Raw genomic sequence first — 9,633 nt, forward strand, 5'->3', positions numbered from 1 at the left:
GATTAGAAATAGAGATGGAAAAAAGAAAAAGGTGCCAATGAGATTTTTAAGGAAAAATAAGGAATCGGTTTTCTTGTCTTTTTTTTTTTAAGATTTATTTATTTATTTGAGAGAGAATGTGGAGGGGGGAGGAGCAAAGGGAGAGGGAGAGAGAATCTGAAGCAGCCTCCTCGCTGAGCACAGAGCCTGGCATGGGGCTCAAGCTCAGGACCCGAGATCATGACCTGAGCCAAAACCAAGAGTCCCACGCTCAACTGACTGTGCCACCCAGGTGCCCCCGATTTTCTTTTCTATCGGGCACAGTTTTCTGTAGTACATAAGGGACATTTTCAACACTGTCTGCTCTGGAAAGGTGGTGGAGGGCCGAGGAGTCAATGCCTTCTAGACTGTGAGCTCTGGTAATGGCCTTTTCCTGAAACTCTACCTTCACTTGGTTCAATCATCTCCTGATATTTGGAGCTCATCTAAGTTCCCAGACCTCGTTCAGAAGAGGCCTGCCCTTCTTTACCCTTGAATAACTCACCTTGGGCCAAGAACAGAGTGCTGGGGTCTGAGCTCTAGCTCTAGTTCTGCTGCTACTCCTAATGTGTGTGTGTGTGTGTGTGCGTGCATTGAACCTTGTCGAGCCGGTTCCCTGCCTCTAAACTCAAAGGCCTCATTTTTATCACTAGAGGTGCTGGGCTGGGTGTTTTCTTAGGAATCTTTCTGGCTCTGACATTCTATTCTTCAATGCTCTTAAGGAAGAGTTAACACTATAGGAAGAAACCATGGTCTATAGGAAGGCAATAGGAACAATGGGTAAAGGGGAAGGAGACATCATCCTTTAAAAAAATCAAACCCTGAGTTAATCTTGGAAGGAAACCTTCTGGTGAGGACAAGCTGGGAGGCCATACAGCCTGGTGATCCTAAATGAAGGTCTACTCCTTCTCTTACGCTCTGCTTCAGGAGTAATATGGCAGAGACTGATGTTATCCCATGGTCTCTGTTACCCCTTTATCCTTAGAAGTAAAGATTTCTGATATTTAGCTGGGCACATGGCTGCCTGAAATGAAGATTACCATTTCCACCCTCCTTTGCAGCTGTGTGTGGTCATATGACTAAGTTCTGGTCAATGGTTTGTGAGTAGGAGTGTGTGTATAACTTGTGGGAGGCATCCTTAAAGGGACCATCTGTTCTTTTTTTTAAGATTTTATTTATTTGACACAGAGAGAGTGAGATAGTGAGAGAGAGAGAGAGCACAAGCAGGGGGAGTGGCAGGCAGAGGGAGAAGCAGGCTTCCCGCTGAGCAGGGAGCCCAATGTGGGGCTCAATCCCAGGACCCTGGGATCATGACCTGAGCTGAAGGCAGATGCTTAACGACTGAGCTACCCAGGAGCCCCCCAATAGTTTATTTTTGCTTTTGTTTCTCTTGCCTCAGGAGACCTATCTAGAAAAATGTTGCTACTGCTGATGTCGAAGAAATGACTGCCTGTGCTTTCTTCTAGGATTTTTATGGTTTCAGATCTCACATTTAGGTCTTTAATCCACTTTGAGTTGATTTTTGTGTATGGTGTAAGAAAATGGTCCAGTTTCATTCTTTTGCTTTTTGATGTCCAGTTTCCCCAACACCATTTGTAGGAGAGATTTTCTTTTTCCCATTGGATATTCTTTCTTGCTTTATCGAAGATTAATTGACCATATAATTGTGGGCTTATGTCTGGGCTCTCTATTCTGTTCCATTGATCTATGTGTCTAATTTTGTGCAAGTACCATACTGTTTTGATTACTACAGCTTTGTAGTATATCTTGAAATCTGAGGTTGTGATACTTCCAGTTTTGTTCTTTTTCAAGATTGCTTTAGCTATTCATGGTCTCTTGTGGCTCCATACAAATTTTAGGTTTATTTGTTCTAGTTGTATGAAGAATGATGTTGGTTTTTTTTTTTTTTTTTTGAGATTTTATTTATTTATTTGACAGAGAGAGACACAGCAAGAGAGGGAACACAAGCAGGGGGAATGGGAGAGGGAGAAGCAGGCTTTCTGCCGAGCAGGGAGCCCGATGTGGGGCTCGATCCCAGGACCCTGGGATCATGACCTGAGCCGAAGGCAGACGCTTAACAACTGAGCCACCCAGGTGCCCCAGTGTTGGTGGTTTAATAGGGATTGCATTAAATCTGTAGATTGCTTTAGGCAGTATGGACGTTTTAACAATATTTGTTCTTCCAGTCAATGAGCATGGAGTATCTTTCTGTTTATGTTGTCTTGAATTTCTTTCATCAATGTTTTATACTTTTCAGGGTATAGATCTTTCACCTCTTTGGTTAAGTTGATTCCTAGGTATTTCATTATTTTTGGTACAGTTGCAAATGGGATTGTTTTGTTAATTTCTCTTTCTGCTGCTTCATTTTTAGTGTATAGAAATGCAATGTTGGGGTGCCTTGGTGGCACCTGGGTGGCGCCCTCAGTTGAGTGACTGACCCTTGGTTTCAGCTTAGGGTTTGATCTTAGGGTCATGGATCGGGCCTTGTGTCAGGCTCTGTGCTCAGCTTCAAGTCTGCTTAAGATTCTTTCTCCCTCCTCTCCCTCTACCCTACCCCCCCAACCTTGTGCTCTCTCTCTTTCTCTAAAATAAATAAATAAATCTTTAAAAAAATGCAATAGATTTCTGTATGTTGATTTTGTATCTTGAAACTTTACATAATTCATTTTTCAGTTCTAGTAATTTTTTGGTGGAGTCTTTTTTTTTTTTTAAAAGATTTTATTTATTTGACACAGAGAGAGCATAAGCAGGTGGAGTGGCAGGCAGAGGGAAAGGGATAGGAGCCTGATGCGGGGCTTGATCCTAGGACCCTGGGATCATGACCTGAGCCAAAGGTAGACATTCAACTGACTGAGCCACCCAGGTTCCCCTTAGTGGAGTCTTTAGTGCTTCCTATATATAGTATCATATCATCTGCATATAGTGAATGTTTTACTTTTTGCTTAACAATTTGGATGCCTTTTATTTCTTTTTGTTGTCTGATTGCTGTAGCTAGGACTTCTAGTACTATGTTGAATGAAAGTGGTAAGTGGACATCCTTGTCTTGTTCCTGATCTTAGGGGAAAATCTCTCATTTTTTCACATTGAGAATGATGTTCACTGTGGGCTTTTCATATATGGCTTTTATTATGTTGAGATATGGTCCCTCTAAGCCTACTTTGTTAAGGGTTTTTAGCATGAATGGATGTTGTACTTTGTCAAATGCTTTTTCTGCATTTCTTGAAATGTCATATTTTTTTTCATCCTTTCTCTTATTGACATGATGTATCACATTGATGGATTTGCAAACATCAAACCACCTTTATATCCCAAGAACAAATCCCACTCAATTGTTGTAAATGACTTTTTTAATGTATTGTTGGATTCAATTTGCTAGTATTTTGTTGAGGAGTTTTGCATCTATATTCATCAGGGATATTGGCTTGTAGTTCATTCCTTTCCTTTCTTTCTTTCTTTCTTTCTTTTTTTGTAGTGTCTCTACCTGATTTTGGTATCAGGATAATGCTGGCATCATAGAATAAATTTGGAAACTATCCTTCCTCTTCTATTTTTTGGAATATTTTGAGAAGTCTAGGGAATATCTTTATGACCATTACTTTAAATACTCCATCAGGCATATTACTTATCTCTGTTTCATTTAGCTCTCTTGCTGTGATTTTGTCTTGTTCTTTCCTTTGGGACATATTCCTCTGTTTCCTCATTTTATCTAACTCTTTTTCTGTTTGTATGTGTTAGGGAAGTCAGCTATGTCTCCTGCTCTTGGAAGCAGTGGTCTTGGGACGCCTGGGTGGCTCAGTCAGTTAAGTGTCTGCCTTCCACTCGGGTCATGATCTCAGGATCCTGGGATCAAGTCCTGCATCAGGCTCCCTGCTCAGCAGGAAGCCTGCTTCTCCCTGCCTGCCGCTCTCCCTGCCTGTGCTCTCTCTCTCTCTGACAAATAAATAAATAAAGTCTTAAAAAAAAAAAGGGAAGTAGTGGCTTTGAAGAGGTCCTATAGTGCCCTGTGGTGCAGTGTCCCCTGTTCAGAACCTGGCACTGTAGGGGTGTCTCCTATGTGTGTTGCGTGCACCCTTCTGTTGTGGCTGAGCTACTTTTGCCTTCAATTCAGTCATCTGCAATGGCTCTGTTTGCCTGTTGTGGGCAGGGTTTGGTCCCTGTGTTGTTAGTGGGCCAGTCTGGGGCCACCTTGGGCCTGAGTTGAGTCAGACCATGTGTTTCCCAGAGCTGCTGGTATTCTCTCTGTGTTGTCCTCTGAGAAGCTTTCCTTGGTGAGCATGGCCTGCAGTCAGACCAGATGTCTGCCCCTAGCCCCCTGCTGGGGCTGCAAACTGATGTGTGTGGTTTTCTTCCCCTTCCCTCAGATAGTGGTCATTTTGGGGTGGTGCTGGCCCCTGTCGAGGCTGCTTGCACACTGTCATGCTTATGGTGCAGCTTTGGATGGACTCCTGCCAAGGGTATACTAGAGGGGACAATTCTGCAGGAGAATGCAGGGATGTCAACGAGGTCCTAGCCAGTCAGCTGCTGAGGGGACCTGCAGCTGAGGAAAACTCCTGCCTAGGCTAGGTTGGAGGGGGTGGGTCCGCAGAAGAGCACAGGGGCAGGGCACATGGTTAGCAAGTTAGGTAGAGAATGTTGGCCCTGCACTGGTTCCCGCAGGAGTGCCTGTGTCTAGGCTGAGGCAGTGGAAGGAAATGGTGCCCACCCGCTCCTTTGTTCTTGGAGAGGTCTCCCAATGATCCATGCTCCTCTAGCACACACTCAGATTAGTAAATATATCTTCCCATAAACACCAGGCATTTTTCAAACTGCTGCTTCTATGCTGCCTCTTGGTGGAGCTGTTTGTTGTACTGTCTCTTAAGGGCAAGGGTTCTACCCTTCTGGCTCTTCGAGAGCCAAACCCACTGAGTTTTAGTGTTCAGGTGTTAAGCTCCCCTGAGTGTTTGGGCCTCGCTGGTTTTCAAAGCCCAATGTTATGTAGATTCCTGTTCCCCATGCAGGTCCCCTGTGCCTGGGATGCCTGCCTTGGGGATCTGCTCCTCTCCCTTCTGTGCTTGTTGTGTTCTTCCCTCCTGCAGATGGTCCCCGGGTCCATTTAGCTTCTGACCATGTCTCCACCCTTCTAAACCTCTTTGATGTGCCTTCTCTGCTGTGGGGAGTATATTCTGCCAGTCTTCGTATTGCTTTCTGGGTTATTTATGCTGATACAGGTGTTATCTAGTTATGTCCATGGAAGGAAGTGAGCCCAGGACTATTCTTTAACATGTTCCTCTGGCCTGCATATTTCCTATAAATTAGTTGTTGGAATTAGAGGTTTTTTTTTTTTCTTTTAGGTAATCTCTACACCCAACGTGGGGCTCACACTCATGACCCCAAGATCAAGAGTCACATGCACTACTGACTGAGCCAGCCAGGCACCCCAGACTTAGAGTCTTAATATGATTTAAGTGTGATTCTTCCCATAGGACTGTTTCATTCCTACCTTTTACCAATGAGGACCAACCAGTCCGGACAGTCCATGACCTGTGCAGGGCTGGAGATGCGGGGGCAGCAATCAGATGGGGATCACACTGAGTCAGGGCTTGTGGGGGACAGCTCCTTCATTTGCTCAGCCTACCCTAGAGGCTGGACTCTGGAGGGCAGTCAGACTCCTCCCCACCTCATCGCCTCTGAATCCCCTTCCCTCCTTGTGAGGGCTCGGGGGGCCCCCACAGGAGCAGGGGTCCATCCCTGTGTGCTAGGCAGCCGGGATGGAGCTGGAAGGCTGGGGCCCCACTGATTCCCCTCAGAGGCTCCCTGGGAGTCAGCGGCGGGAGGGTGCGAGGGCTGGGCTGCAGTTGATCAACGTTCCCCTTAGGGCTCTGCAAGAGAGGGAACGGACAAGGAGCCATATTTGGAGGATCCTGGCACTGCCCTGACCCAGAAGTATAGTGCAGCCTGGGCACCCAGTCTGGGGAAGGTCTGAGGAGCTGAAAATGCCCAAGAGGGGCTGGTCTGAGTGCAGTGGTTTCATTATTAATTGATCACAGCCAGTTACAGATTTCTTTGTTCCTTCTCTACTCCCACTGATTCCCCTGACTAGCAAAAAGAAAAAGGGGAAAAAAAAAAGCCCAGGAAGGGCAGGTAGCAGGGAGTCAGGGCAGAGGAGGGGCCACAGGCTTTTAGCAGGGAGAGGTGGACCCCTGGGCCTGCTAGGAACCCAGCCCAGGGGTTCATTTGTTTGTTTGTTTGTTTTTAAGATTTTATTTATTTATTTGACAGAGAGAGACACAGCAAGAGAGGGAACAGAAGCAGGGGGAGTGGGAGAGGGAGAAGCAGGCTTCCTGCTGAGCAGGGAGCCCGATGCGGGGCTCTATACCAGGACCCTGGGATCATGACCTGAGCCAAAGGCAGACGCTTAACAACTGAGCCACCCAGGCGCCCCCCAGGGATTCATTTGGACATCACATGCTTCCAAGATACTTAGGAGCCTCTGTTCTGTTGTTTTCTTCCTTTTTCTTCACTTGTCTCTGTGTAGGGTTTTCAGCATTTCCTTGATCAGTCTTCTTTTGCCTGTTTCTTTTCTCTCTTCTCTTCCTCTCCAGCTTCCCCTTTCTTTCATTCAGCCCTTCTCCTTCCCCGCACTCAGAAATCCCCCTGTGTTTTGCATGGACATGTTGGACAGAGCACAGGTGTGGCAGGGAGAACCAGGCTGGGTGTGCCAGGCTGAGCTGCCAGCTCATTTCCTGCATCTTTGAGGAGCCCTTTCTTCACTGCCTGGTCTCGGAGCATGACCCAGCTTGGTATTCAGGACAGCTAAACCCTCACACATGGCCTGCAGTTCCCTGGAGCAGGTGGTGAGGGAGTGGGGGAGAGGTGGACCCAGGAAGGGAACAAGAGCAAAGCATGACACACTGGCAGTTCTGGGGAGAAGGAGCGTCTGAGCAGGAGCACAGGGCTGTGAGGAGAACTCATCAGTGGCTCCCTGCATTCTTCATTTTCTTCTACGGCTGGGACAAGATGTCAGAAAGTCGCCCTTCCACCCCTGCAGCCAGGGGTCAGGAGGGCAAAGATCTGGAGGTGGGCTCAATGACACAGTACCTTAGCCTGGGACCGATGACACAGTACCTTAGCCTGGGAGGTTTAAAGTTTTTCTGTCAATGTTACCTGCTTACAAATTAGGGTCACATAATCCAAATGGGACTGGGTTACCAGCTGCTGACCAGGACTCCCACCCCCAGCTGCAGCACAGTACCAGGGAAGCTCAGACAAGTCCTCGAAAGTACCTCTTCTTCCAGAGGCTCAGCCATACTGAAGGTCCTGCCACCCTTAGCCCATGATTGACATTGCCATACCCGCTGTCTGATTTTTTCCGAGCAAGGGAGACTGGTGGGCTAGAGAACGTGAAGGAGTGAATCTGAGCAGGAAGCCCTGTGAGGTGCTGAACTTCAAGCCCGTGGGTGCCTCTTTGAGCCTTTGCTTTGCTCCTGTCATTGTCATCTAGCGTCTTTAGCACTGACCTTTCTTCCCACTCGAAAAACTTGCTTTCAAGGTAGGAGAGAGCATCAGTTATTTATAGCATGCAGTGAACTGTCTCAACTTCCTGTGTCCCTGCTGTCCGGGTCTCAAGTCAGAGCTCTAATTGTGGTGTAAAAGATGTCATTCTTTGCCTCAGAGGTTTGGAGCAGCCAGGAGCTAGCCGGGGACCGCTGCAGCCTCCCTACCACACGGGGGGCCAGTTATTCTGCTAATCGCTAGGGTTTGGGAAGGCAAGTAGGGGTTGCTAGTCTGGAACCAGTGGGGACGGAGGCTCTAAGGATAAGTCCATAAATGCTCCTTGCTTTCCTGCTTAAATATGACTCCGTTGAAAAACAGACATGGGACAGATGGGATAAATATCAGATTTATTACTGTTAAAAGCTTGTAACAGGAAATGACAGTTGTTAGTGAGGATGCGGAGAAAGGGGAACCGAGGATGCGGAGAAAGGGGAACACTTTTACACTGCTGGTGGGAATGCAAGCTGGTGCAGCCACTCTGGAAAACAGTATGGAGGTTCCTCAAAAAGTTAAAAATAGAGCTACCCTATGACCTGACAATTGCACTACTAGGTATTTACCCAAAGGATACAAAAATACAGATTTGAAGGGGCACATGCACCTCAATGTTTATAGTAGCAATGTCCACAATAGCCAAACTGTGAAGAGAGCCCAAATGTCCACCGACAGATGAATGGATAAAGAAGATGTGCGGTATACATATGTGTGTGTGTGTGTGTATAGGTATCATATATATGTGTATATATATATATATTTATTTTTAAATGGAATATTACTCAGCCATCAAAAAGAGTGAAATCTTGCCATTTGCAGTGACGTGGATGGAGCTAGAGGGTATTATGCTAAGCGAAATAAGTCAGTCAGAGAAAGACAAATACCATATGATTTCACTCATATGTGGAATTTAGGAAACAAAACAGATGAACATGTGGGAAGGGAAAAAAAAAGAGGAAGGGGGAGGCAAACCATAAGAGACTCTTTTTTTTTTAGGATTTTATTTATTTGTCAGAGAGAGAGCACAAGCAGGGGGAGCAGCAGAGGGAGAGGGAGAAGCAGGCTACCGCCTGAGCAAGGAACCTGATGCGGGACTCGATTCCAGGACTCTGGGATCATGACCTGAATTGAAGGCAGATGCTCAACCAACTGAGACAGCCAGGTGTCCCACCATAAGGGACTCTTTTTTCTTTTTTAAAGAACCAGATTTTATTTCAGCTTATTAGTATTTTTTTTAATCAGAGAGAGAGAGAGAGCTCAAGCAGCGGGAGTGGCAGAGGGAGAAGCAGACTCCCCGCTGAGCAGGGAGCCCGATGTGGGACTTGATCTCAGGACCCTGGGATCATGACCTGAGCCGAAGGCAGATGCTTAACGACTGAGCCACCCAGGCGCCCCAAGCATCTGACTCTTGATTTCAGCTCAGGTCATGATCTAGGGGTTGTGACATCGAGCCCCGCTTTGGGCTTCGCCCTGGGTGCGGAGCCTCCTTAAGATTCTCTCTTTCCCCGTCTCCCTCTGCCCCTCCCTCCTGCTCTCCCTCTCTAAGAAAAAAAAAAGTTGTGGGGCACCTGGGTGGCTCAGTTGGTTGAGCGCCTGCCTTTGGCTGAGGTCATGATCCCGGGGTCCTGGGATCGAGCCCCGCATCCGCCTCAATGGTCAGCGGCGGGGGGGTCTGCTTCACCCCCTCCTTCCCACTTGCTCGTGCTCTCTCTTGCTATCTGTCTCTCTCAAATAAGTAAATAAATAAAATATTTAAAAAAAAAAGAAAAAAGTTGTATTTTCAGGAAAACATGAGGAGAAGGGAATAAGTATCACTCCCCAACAAAGATGAACTCTAACTTCTTCTCAAAATTCTCCCTCAGCAGAAAGGGGAATCCTCTTACACTGTCGGTGGGAATGCAAGTTGGTACAGCCACTTTGGAAAACAGTGTGGAGGTTCCTCAAAAATTTAAAAATAGAGCTACCCTATGACCCAGCAATTGCACTACTGGGTATTTACCCCAAAGACACAGATGTAGTGAAAAGAAGGGCCATATGCACCCCAATGTTCATAGCAGCAATGTCCGCAATAGCCAAACTGTGGAAAGA

The sequence above is a fragment of the Leptonychotes weddellii genome, chromosome 5 (genome assembly GCF_054177405.1).
Source record: "Leptonychotes weddellii isolate Sample4059 chromosome 5, ASM5417740v2, whole genome shotgun sequence".
NCBI lineage: Eukaryota > Metazoa > Chordata > Mammalia > Carnivora > Phocidae > Leptonychotes > Leptonychotes weddellii.